The sequence below is a fragment of the Misgurnus anguillicaudatus genome, unplaced genomic scaffold, assembly GCF_027580225.2.
Source record: "Misgurnus anguillicaudatus unplaced genomic scaffold, ASM2758022v2 HiC_scaffold_29, whole genome shotgun sequence".
NCBI lineage: Eukaryota > Metazoa > Chordata > Actinopteri > Cypriniformes > Cobitidae > Misgurnus > Misgurnus anguillicaudatus.
The window spans coordinates 5,643,003-5,653,800 of NW_027395279.1; positions in this window are offsets into that span (position 1 = coordinate 5,643,003).

A 10,798-nucleotide genomic window follows, 5' to 3' on the forward strand; every position below is an offset into this window, starting at 1 on the left:
GCCATTTTGAAATGTACAGTATTTTGTTTTTTCGCTACTCCTCCTTCAAATTTGGTGCAATTGTTATGAAATTTGGCACAGGTGAACTTTGGAGTGAGCCGCATAGAAATGACCGAACAGAATTTTGATATTTGTCTTTGTTTAAAAGTAATAAATGCACAAACTTAACAAGGTTGACGCAAAAATGGTTTTGAAGCTGTATCTCGGTCATTATTTTATCAATCGAAATGAAATTTGGTACACGTCATGTCAAGCATAAACTGGGGGACCATGCTGAATCTGGTGACAGCGCCACCTATGGATCATGAGTTATGAAAAAAGGCTATTTTTGCCCATAACTACTGAATTGTTTGTCAGAAAACTATGATTGTGGTGTCTACGGATTCCTTGGCTCATGCCGCATCTGTGGATGTGTATTATGCCGGGATTGACTGGACCGCTTGTCTGCCATTTTGAAATGAGTCATAAATTGCTATAACTTTTGAAGTATTGGCTATATCGGCGAAAAAATAGGTAGGGAGCTTCGGCATGATGTCCTGAAGGTACCTGGGAAGTCAGAGTATGGGGCCACCTAGGGGTTATAAACAATAACAGTTCTTATAGAACTGCCTATAACTTCTGAATACTTTGTCTGATATTAATTTTCTTTGTGAAATTAAATTCACTGGTTTATGCCGATTGCAACGATACCTCATTTGTCATTTTCCAACATTCTATTAATGTGTTATTGTAAGGCATATGGTAAATTATCTTTTCGCTACTCCTTTTACAAATTTTGTTTATTTTATGCCAGGTTCTGCTCGTAGGTTCTTTGGAGAAATCCGCACAGAAATGACTGAACAGATTTTTCTGGCACCTAGGCATTTTTTTGAGAAATACCTCTGTAAAGTTGATCGAGCCTGTGATGTTGTCTATTTGTCATAGTTAATTACTGTATATTACATTTTATAGCGTTGCTCTACAGAATGTTTTTCTTGTCTTCAATCTCACTTGAGCTTTTTGATTCTCATATACATTGTATTTCTGTTATTTCTGCTCTGCAGTGTCATTTCCACATCTTTGGTAATTGGCATATGTCAATCCTTGCATCTCTGTAATTTATTTTCTACTGTTCCTTGAACTGTGTCAACTGAGTGGCGTGGTGGGTAAGGCACACGCAATGAGATTCTGAGTTCTTGGGTTCTAATCCCGCCTGAGGCAAGTGTTCATCGCTTCTATTACATTTTGTTCTTTCTCACCTATTCTTCTCGACCTGTCTGTAGTTCACATATGTTCAGTTTTTGCCATGTTTTCGGTTGCTTCTTGGCACTGCGGTGGTTCTGCTCTGTGATTGCTACGCTTTGGGTTCTTTGCAGCGCCTTGTGTTCTTGATGCACCTTGGGTGCTCAATGCGCCCTGGGTTATAGATACGTTGTATGTTTCTTGCTGTGCTTTGGGTGTTTGATGTTCTTTGTGTGCTTGCTGTGCTTTGAGTACTTGCTGTGCTTTGTGTGCTTGCTGTGCTTTGTGTGCTTGCTGTGCTTTGTGAGCTTACTGTGCTTTGTGTGCTTGCTGTGCATTGTGAGCTTGCTGTGCTTTGTGTGCTTGCTGTGCTGTGTTTGCATTGCGCCGAAGGTGCTTGACCCCGTGTTGCTGCTTGCAGCTATATTTAGGGGCCAAGCACCGAAGGTGCTGAGGCACCTATTGGAACTGTCAGTATTATTATTCTTCATCTTCCCCAATGGGAGTCTATGGCAGCCCTATGAACCGTACGTAGGAAAATGATGAAATTTGGCACAGTTGTAGTGGTGGTCTTAAAAAGTCATGTGACCAAAAATGGGGTCTCTAGTCCTAACTCTATAGCGCCACCAGCAGTGCAAAAATTCAATGTTCAAATGGTTATAACTGCTGATCCGCTTGATCTATGAAAATTCTACTTAGTACACGTGATTGCTCTCCTCATGCTTGTTGTTTTTAATACCTTACAGTAAAACTCCACCCATTACAGTAGTGGCCATTTTGAAATGTACAGTATTCCGTTTATTCGCTACTCCTCCTTCAAATTTGGTTAAACTGTTATGAAATTTGGCACAGGTGAACTTTGGAGTGAGCCGCACAGAAATGACCGAACAGAATTTTGATATTTATCTTTGTTCAAAAGTAATAAATGCGCAAACTTAACGAGGTTGACGCAAAAATGGTTCTGAAGCTGTATCTCGGTCATTCTCTGATCAATTGAAATGAAATTTGGTACACTTCATGTGGACCATGAACTTGGGGTTCATGCAAAATTTGGTGACAGCGCCACCTATGGGTCATGAGATATGAAAAATGGCTTTTTTTGCCCATAACTACTGAATTGTTTGTCAGAAAATTATGATGTTGGTGTTTACGGATTCCTTGGCTCGTGCCGAATCTGTCGATATGTATTATGTCGGGTTTGACCACACCACCTGTCTGCCATTTTGAAATTGATCATAAATTGTTATATCTTTTGAACTATTGGACATATTTGTGCAAAAATAGTCAGGGAGCTTCGGCATGATGTCCTGAAGGTACCTGGGAAGTCAGAGTACAGCGCCACCTAGGGGTTATAAACTATAACAGTTCTTATGGAACTGCTTTTAACTTCTGAATACTTTGTCTGATATTAATTTCTTTGTGAAATTGTATTCACTGGTTTATGCCGATTGCAACGATACCTCGTTTGTTATTTTCCAACATTCTGTTCTTGTGTTATTGTAAAGCATATGGTATATGATTTTTTCGCTACTCCTTTTACAAATTTTGTTTATTTTATGCCTGGTACTGCTCGTATAATGTTTGGAGCAATCCGCACAGAAATGACTGAGCAGATTTTTGATATTCTGTTCTCTTTCTTAGAAATACCACTCCAAAGTTGACCGTGCCTGTGACGTTGTCTATTTGTCATAGTAAATTAATGTGACTGTATATTACATTGTATAGCATTACTATACAGAATGATGTTCTTGTCTTCAATCTCATTTGAGCTTTTTGATTCTCATAAACATTGTATTTCTGTTAGTTCTGCTCTGCACTGTCAGTTCTGCATCTGTGTTGATTGGCACATATCAATCCTTGCAGCACCTAAGCTGTTTTTTGCTGCCTCTTGACCTGTGTTAACTGAGTTGCGCATCTGGTTAATCACATGCCATGAGATTCAGAGGTCAGGGGTTCGAATCCCATGTGCAGTGGTATTTTGTTTTGTGATTCTCATACTATAAATTGTATTTCAGTTATTTGTGCTCTCTGTTGTCATTTCTACACGTTTGGTAATTGCTGGATATCAATGTTTACAGCTCTAAATCTCTATTCTATAGCTTGGACACACCAACTCAGTGGTTTAATCGTTTACTCAGTGGCGCATGCGGTTAGTGCTGTGCTTTGGGGACCTGAGGTCATGGGTTCGAATCCCAGCTCTTACTTTCACTTATTAAGATTTCCTTTTGTGTTCCCTTTAACACGTTCTTCTCGACCTGTCTGGTTTTCCACACGTGTTATATTTTTGCCATCTTTTCTGTTGTTGCTCCGCACTGCAGTGGTTCTGCTCTGCATTTGCTTTGCTTCGCTTCGGGTTCGGGCTCTGTATTGCGCGCTTTCAGCGCTTTGCGCATTTGCTGCATCGTGTGGTTTTTGCTGTGCTTTGGGTCCTCACTGCGCTGAAGGTGCTTGACCCCGCAATTGCTGCTTGCAGCTATATTTAGGGGTCAAGCACCGAAGGTGCTGAGACACCTATTGGAATTGTACTTTTTTCTTCTTCTTAGCCATTGGTGTCTATGGCAGCCCTATGAACCGTATGTAGGAAAATGATGAAATTTGGCACAGTTGTAGTGGAGGTCATAAATAGTCAGGTGGTCAAAAATGGGGTCTCTAGCGGTAACTCTATAGCGCCACCAGCAGTGCAAAAATTCAATGTTCAAATGGTTATAACTGCAGATCCGTTTGATCTATGAAAATTCTACTTAGTACACGTGATTGCTCACCTCATGCTTATTGTTTTTAATACCTTACAGTAAGACTCCACCCATTACAGTAGCAGCCATTTTGAAATGTACAGTATTTAGTTTTTTCGCTACTCCTCCTTCAAATTTGGGGCAATTGTTATGAAATTTGTCACAGGTGATCTTTGTAGTGAGCCGCACAGAAATGACCGAACAGAATTTTGATATTTAACTTTTTTCAAAAGTAATAAATGCGCAAACTTAACGAGGTTGACGCAAAAATGGTTCTGAAGCTGTACCTCGGTCATTCTTTGATCAAATGAAATGAATTGTGGTACACTTAATGTGGACCATGAACTTGGGGTTCATGCCAAATTTGGTGACAGCGCCACCTATGGGTCATGAGATATGAAAATAGGCTATTTTTGCCCATAACTTCTTAACTGTTTGTCAGAAAATTATGGTCTTGATGTCTATGGATTGCTTACATCATGCCGCATCTGTCGATGTGTATTATGCCGGGTTTGACCGAACCGCCTGTCCGCCATTTTGAAATTTCACATAATTTGTTATATTTTTTGAACTATTGGACATATCCGCGCAAAAATTAGTAAGGAGCTTCGACATGATGTCCTGAAGGTACCTGGGAAGTCAGAGTACAGCGCCACCTAGGGGTTATAAACTATAACAGTTCTTATGGAACTGCTTATAACTTCTGAATACTTTGTCTGATATTAATTTCTTTGTGAAATTGTATTCACTGGTTTATGCCGATTGCAACGATACCTCATTTGTCATTTTCCAACATTCTATTCATGTGTTATTGTAAGGCATATGGTAAATGATCTTTTCGCTACTCCTTTTACAAATTTTGTTTATTTTATGCCAGGTTCTGCTGGTATAATGTTTGGAGCAATCCGCACAGGAATGACTGAACAGATTTTTCTGGCACCTAGGCAGTTTTTTTGAGAAATACCTCTGTAAAGTTGATCGTGCCTGTGATGTTGTCTATTTGTCATAGTTAATTACTGTATATTACATTTTATAGCGTTGCTCTACAGAATGTTTTTCTTGTCTTCAATCTCACTTGACCTTTTTTATTCTTATATACATTGTATTTCTGTTATTTCTGCTCTGTGGTGTCATTTCTACATCTTTGGTAATTGGCATATATCAATCCTGCATCTCTGTAATCTCTTTTCTGCTGTCCCTTGAACTGTGTCAAGTGAGTGGCGTGGCGAGTAGAGCAACTGCATAGAGATTCTGAGTTCTTGGGTTCGAATCCCACCTGAGTCATGATGTTTTGTTCTTCCTCATCAATTCTTCTCAACCTGTCTGTAGTTCACATGTGTTCTATTTTTCCATGTTTGCTGTTGTTGCTCTGCATTGTGGTGCTTCTGCTGTCTCTTTCCTGCATCTTTGGTGATTGACATATGTTAATCCTTTCAGCTCTCTAATCTCTTGTCTGCTGCCTCATGAACTGTGTCAACTGAGTGGCGCATCTAGTTAACCAGATCCATTGAGATTCTGAGTTCTTGGGTTCGAATCCCACCTGAGTCATGACGTTTTGTTCTTCCTCATCAATTCTTCTCAACCTGTCTGTAGTTCACGTGTGTTCTATTTTTCCATGTCTGCTGTTGTTGCTCTGCATTGTGGTGGTTCTTGCTGTGCTTTGTGTGCTTGCTGTGCTTGCTGTGCTTGCTGTGCTTTGGGAGTTTGCTGTGCTTTGTGTGCTGGTTGTGCTTTGTGAGCTTGCTGTGCTTTGTGAGCTTGCTGTGCTTTGTGTGCCTGCTGTGATTTGTGTGCTTGCTGTGCTTTGTGTGCTTGCTGTGCTTGCTGTGCTTTGTGTGCTTGCTGTGCTTTTTGTGCTTGCTGTGCTTTGTGTGCTTGCTGTGCATTGTGAGCTTGCTGTGCTTTGTGTGCTTGCTGTGCTTTGTGTGCATTGCGCCGAAGGTGCTTGACCCCGTGTTGCTGCTTGTGGTCATTGTTTCTGTTAGTAAATTTTTCTTCTTCCCCAATGGGAGTCTATGGCAGCCCTATGAACCGTACATAGGAAAATGATGAGATTTGGCACAGTTGTAGTGGTGGTCATAAATAGTCATGTGCCCAAAAATGGGGACTCTAGCACTAACTCTATAGCGCCACCAGCAGTGCAAAAATTCAATGTTCAAATGGTTATAACTGCTGATCCGCTTGATCTATGAAAATTCTACTTAGTACACGTGATTGCTCTCCTCATGCTTGTTGTTTTTAATGCCTTACAGTAAAACTCCACCCATTACAGTAGTGGCCATTTTGAAATGTACAGTATTTCGTTTTTTCGCTACTCCTCCTTCAAGTTTGGTTCAATTGTTATGAAATTTGACACAGGTGATCTTTGGAGTGAGCCGCACAGAAATGACCGAACAGAATTTTGATATTTATCTTTGTTCAAAAGTAATAAAGGAACAAACTTAACGAGGTTGACACAAAAAGGGTTCTGAAGCTGTAGCTCGGTCAATCTTTGATCAATTGAAATGAAATTTGGTACGCTTCATATGGACCATGAACTTGTGGTCAATGCAAAATGTGATGACAGCGCCACCTATGGGTCATGAGATATGAAAGTAGGCTATTTTTGCCCATAACTTCTGAACTGTTTGTCTGATATATATATTCTTTGTGGGATTAGTTTCACTGGTTCATGCCGATCGCAACGATACCTCGTTTGTCATTTTCCAACATTCTTTTCATGTGTTATTGTAAGGCATATGGTAAATGATCTTTTCGCTACTCCTTTTACAAATTTTGTTTATTTTATGCCAGGTTCTGCTCGTATAATGTTTGGAGCAATCCGCACAGAAATGACCGAACAGATTTTTTATATTCTGTTCTCTTTCTTAGAAATATTGCTCCAAAGTTGACCGTGCCCGTGATGTTGTCTATTTGTCATAGTTAATTACGGTATATTACATTTCATAGCGTTTCTGTACAGAATGTTCTTCTTGTCTTCAACCTCACTTGAGCTTGTTGATTCTTATATAGCCTACATTATATTTCTGTTATATCTGCTCTGCTGTGTCATTTCTGCATCTGTGGTGATTGGCATTTGTCAATGCTTTCATCTCTGTACACTCTATTCTGCTGCCTCATGAACTGTGTCAACTAAATGGCGTAGTGTGTTAGTCACATGCAAAGAGATTCTGAGTTCTTGGGTTCAAATCCTGCCTGGGGCAAGTTTTAATTTGTTCTATTAAAGTTTTGTTCTTTCTCACCTATTCTTCTCGACCTGTCTGTAGTTCACATATGTTCTATTTTCGTCATGTTTTCTGTTGCTGCTCTGCACTGCGGTGGTTCTGATCGGTGATTGCTACGCTTTGGGTACTTGTGTTCTTGATTCACCTTTGGTGTTCAATGCACATTGGGTTATTGATACCTTCTATGTTGCTTTTTGTGCTTTGGATGCTCATTGCGCTAAAGGTGCTTGGCCCCGAATCGCTGCTTGCAGCTATATTTAGGGGCCAAGCACCGAAGGTGCTGTGGCACCTATTGTTTCTGTTAGTATTATTATTCTTCTTAATCTTAATCTTAATCTTAATCTTCCCCAATGGGAGTCTATGGCAGCCCTATGAACCGTATGTAGGAAAATGATGAAATTTGGCATAGTTGTAGTGGTGGTCATAAATAGTCATGTGGCCAAAAATGGGGTCTCTAGCAGTAACTCTATAGCGCCACCATCATCTCAAAAATTCAATGTTCAAATGGTTATAACTGGTGATTCATTTGCTCTATGAAAATTCTACTTAGTACACGTGATTGCTCTCCTCATGCTTATTGTTTTTAATACCTTACAGTAAGACTCCACCGATTACAGTATCGGCCATTTTGAAATGTACAGTATTTCGTTTTTTCGCTACTCCTCCTTCAAATTTGGTTCAATTCTTATGAGATTTGGCACATGTGATCTTTGGAGTGAGCCGCATAGAAATGACTGAACAGAATTTTGATATTTTTATTTATTCAAAAGTAATTAATGCACGAACTTAACGAGATTGACGCAAAATTGGTTCTGAGGCGGTATCTCGGTCATTCTTTGATCAATCGAGATGAAATTTGGTACGCTTCATGTCGACCATGAAATAGGGGTCCATGCCAAATTTGGTGAAAGCGCCACCTATGGGTCATGAGATAGGAAAAAAGGCTATTTTTGCGCATAACTTCTGAATCGTTTGTCAGAAAATTATGATCTTGGTGTCTGCGGATTCCTTGGCTCATGCCGCATCTGCCGATATGTATTATGCCGGGATTGACCGAACCGCCTGTCCGCCATTTTGAAATCTGTGATAAATTGCTATAACTTTTGAAGTATCGGATATATAACGACGCAAAAATCGGTAGGGAGCTTCGGCATGACGTCCTGAGGAAATCAGAGAACAGCGCCACGTAGGGGTATAAACTATAACAGTTCTTATAGAACTGCTTATAACTTCTGAATTCTTTGTATGGCATGTAAGCTCTTTTCTGCTGCCCCTTGAGCTGTGTCTACTGAGTGGCGCATCTGTTAAGTCGTATGCATTGAGATCCTGAGTTCATGGGTTCGAATCCCGCCTGAGGCAGGTGTTATTTTCTTCTATTAAAGTTTTGTTCTTTCCCACCTATTCTTCTCGACCTGTCTGTAGTTCACATATGTTCTATTTTTGCCATGTTTTCTGTTGCTGCTCTGCACTGCGGTGGTTCTGCTCTGTCATTGCTACGCTTTGGGTTCTTTGCTGAGCCTTGTGTTCTTGATGCCCCTTGGGTGCTCAATGCGCCCTGAGTGATTGATAAGTTGTATCTTTCTTGCTGTGCTTTGGCAGCTCATTGCGCTGATTGTGCTTGGCCCCGTATCGCTGCTTGCAGCTATATTTAGGGGCCAAGCACCTATGGTGCTGTGGCACCTATTGTTTCTGTTAGTATTATTATTAGGGGCCAAGCACCGAAGGTGCTGAGGCACCTATTGGAACTGTCAGTATTATTATTCTTCATCTTCCCCAATGGGAGTCTATGGCAGCCCTATGAACCGTACGTAGGAAAATGATGAAATTTGGCACAGTTGTAGTGGTGGTCTTAAAAAGTCATGTGACCAAAAATGGGGTCTCTAGTCCTAACTCTATAGCGCCACCAGCAGTGCAAAAATTCAATGTTCAAATGGTTATAACTGCTGATCCGCTTGATCTATGAAAATTCTACTTAGTACACGTGATTGCTCTCCTCATGCTTGTTGTTTTTAATACCTTACAGTAAAACTCCACCCATTACAGTAGTGGCCATTTTGAAATGTACAGTATTCCGTTTATTCGCTACTCTTCCTTCAAATTTGGTTAAACTGTTATAAAATTTGGCACAGGTGAACTTTGGAGTGAGCCGCACAGAAATGACCGAACAGAATTTTGATATTTATCTTTGTTCAAAAGTAATAAATGCGCAAACTTAACGAGGTTGACGCAAAAATGGTTCTGAAGCTGTATCTCGGTCATTCTCTGATCAATTGAAATGAAATTTGGTACACTTCATGTGGACCATGAACTTGGGGTTCATGCAAAATTTGGTGACAGCGCCACCTATGGGTCATGAGATATGAAAAATGGCTTTTTTTGCCCATAACTACTGAATTGTTTGTCAGAAAATTATGATGTTGGTGTTTACGGATTCCTTGGCTCGTGCCGAATCTGTCGATATGTATTATGTCGGGTTTGACCACACCACCTGTCTGCCATTTTGAAATTGATCATAAATTGTTATATCTTTTGAACTATTGGACATATTTGTGCAAAAATAGTCAGGGAGCTTCGGCATGATGTCCTGAAGGTACCTGGGAAGTCAGAGTACAGCGCCACCTAGGGGTTATAAACTATAACAGTTCTTATAGAACTGCTTATATCTTCAGAATACTTTGTCTGATATACATATTCTTTGTGAAATTTTATTTACTGTTTTTTGCCGATTGCAACGATACCTTGTTTGTCATTTTCCATCATTCTGTTCATGTGTTATTGTAAAGCATATGGTAAATGATTTTTTTCGCTACTCCTTTTACAAATTTTTATTATTTTATGCCAGGTTCTGCTTGTATAATGTTTGGAGCAATCCGCACAGACGTGACTGAACAGATTTTTCTGCTGAATGTCAAATTTTTGAGAAATACCTCTGTAAAGCGGACCGTGCCTGTCATGCTGTCCCTTTGTCATATTAAAAAGAATCTGACAAAATTTGCCCATGTTGTTCATTATTGTACAAAATGTTCTAAACGAATTCAGTGCCATTTAAGTTATCTGATTGACCTACACTTTGTATTTTTGTTTATTTTTGCTTTGTTGTGTTATTTCTGCCCTTTCAGTGATTGGCATGTCAATGTTTGCAGTTTTGAAGCCTCTTTTCCACAGCCTTTCAAACCATGATTCCTCAGTGGCGCATGCGGTTAGTGCTGTGCTTTGAGAACCTGAGTTCATGGGTTCAAATCCCATGTGCAGTGGTTTTTTGTCTTAACTTTTTTTCTCACTTAAGTTTTGTGATTTTCATACTATACATTGTATTTCAGTTATTTGTGCTCTCTGTTGTCATTTCTACACTTTTGGTAATTGCTGGATATCAATGTTTATAGCTGTAAAGCTGTATTCTATACCTTGGACACACCAACTCAGTGGTTTAATCGATTACTCAGTGGCGCATGCGGTTAGTGCTGTGCTTTGGGACCATGAGGTCATGGGTTCGAATCCCAGCTCTTACTTTCACTTATTGAGATTTCCTTTTGTGTTCCCTTTAACACGTTCTTCTCGACCTGTCTGGTTTTCCACACGTGTTATATTTTTGAAATCTTTTCTGTTGTTGCTCCGCACTGC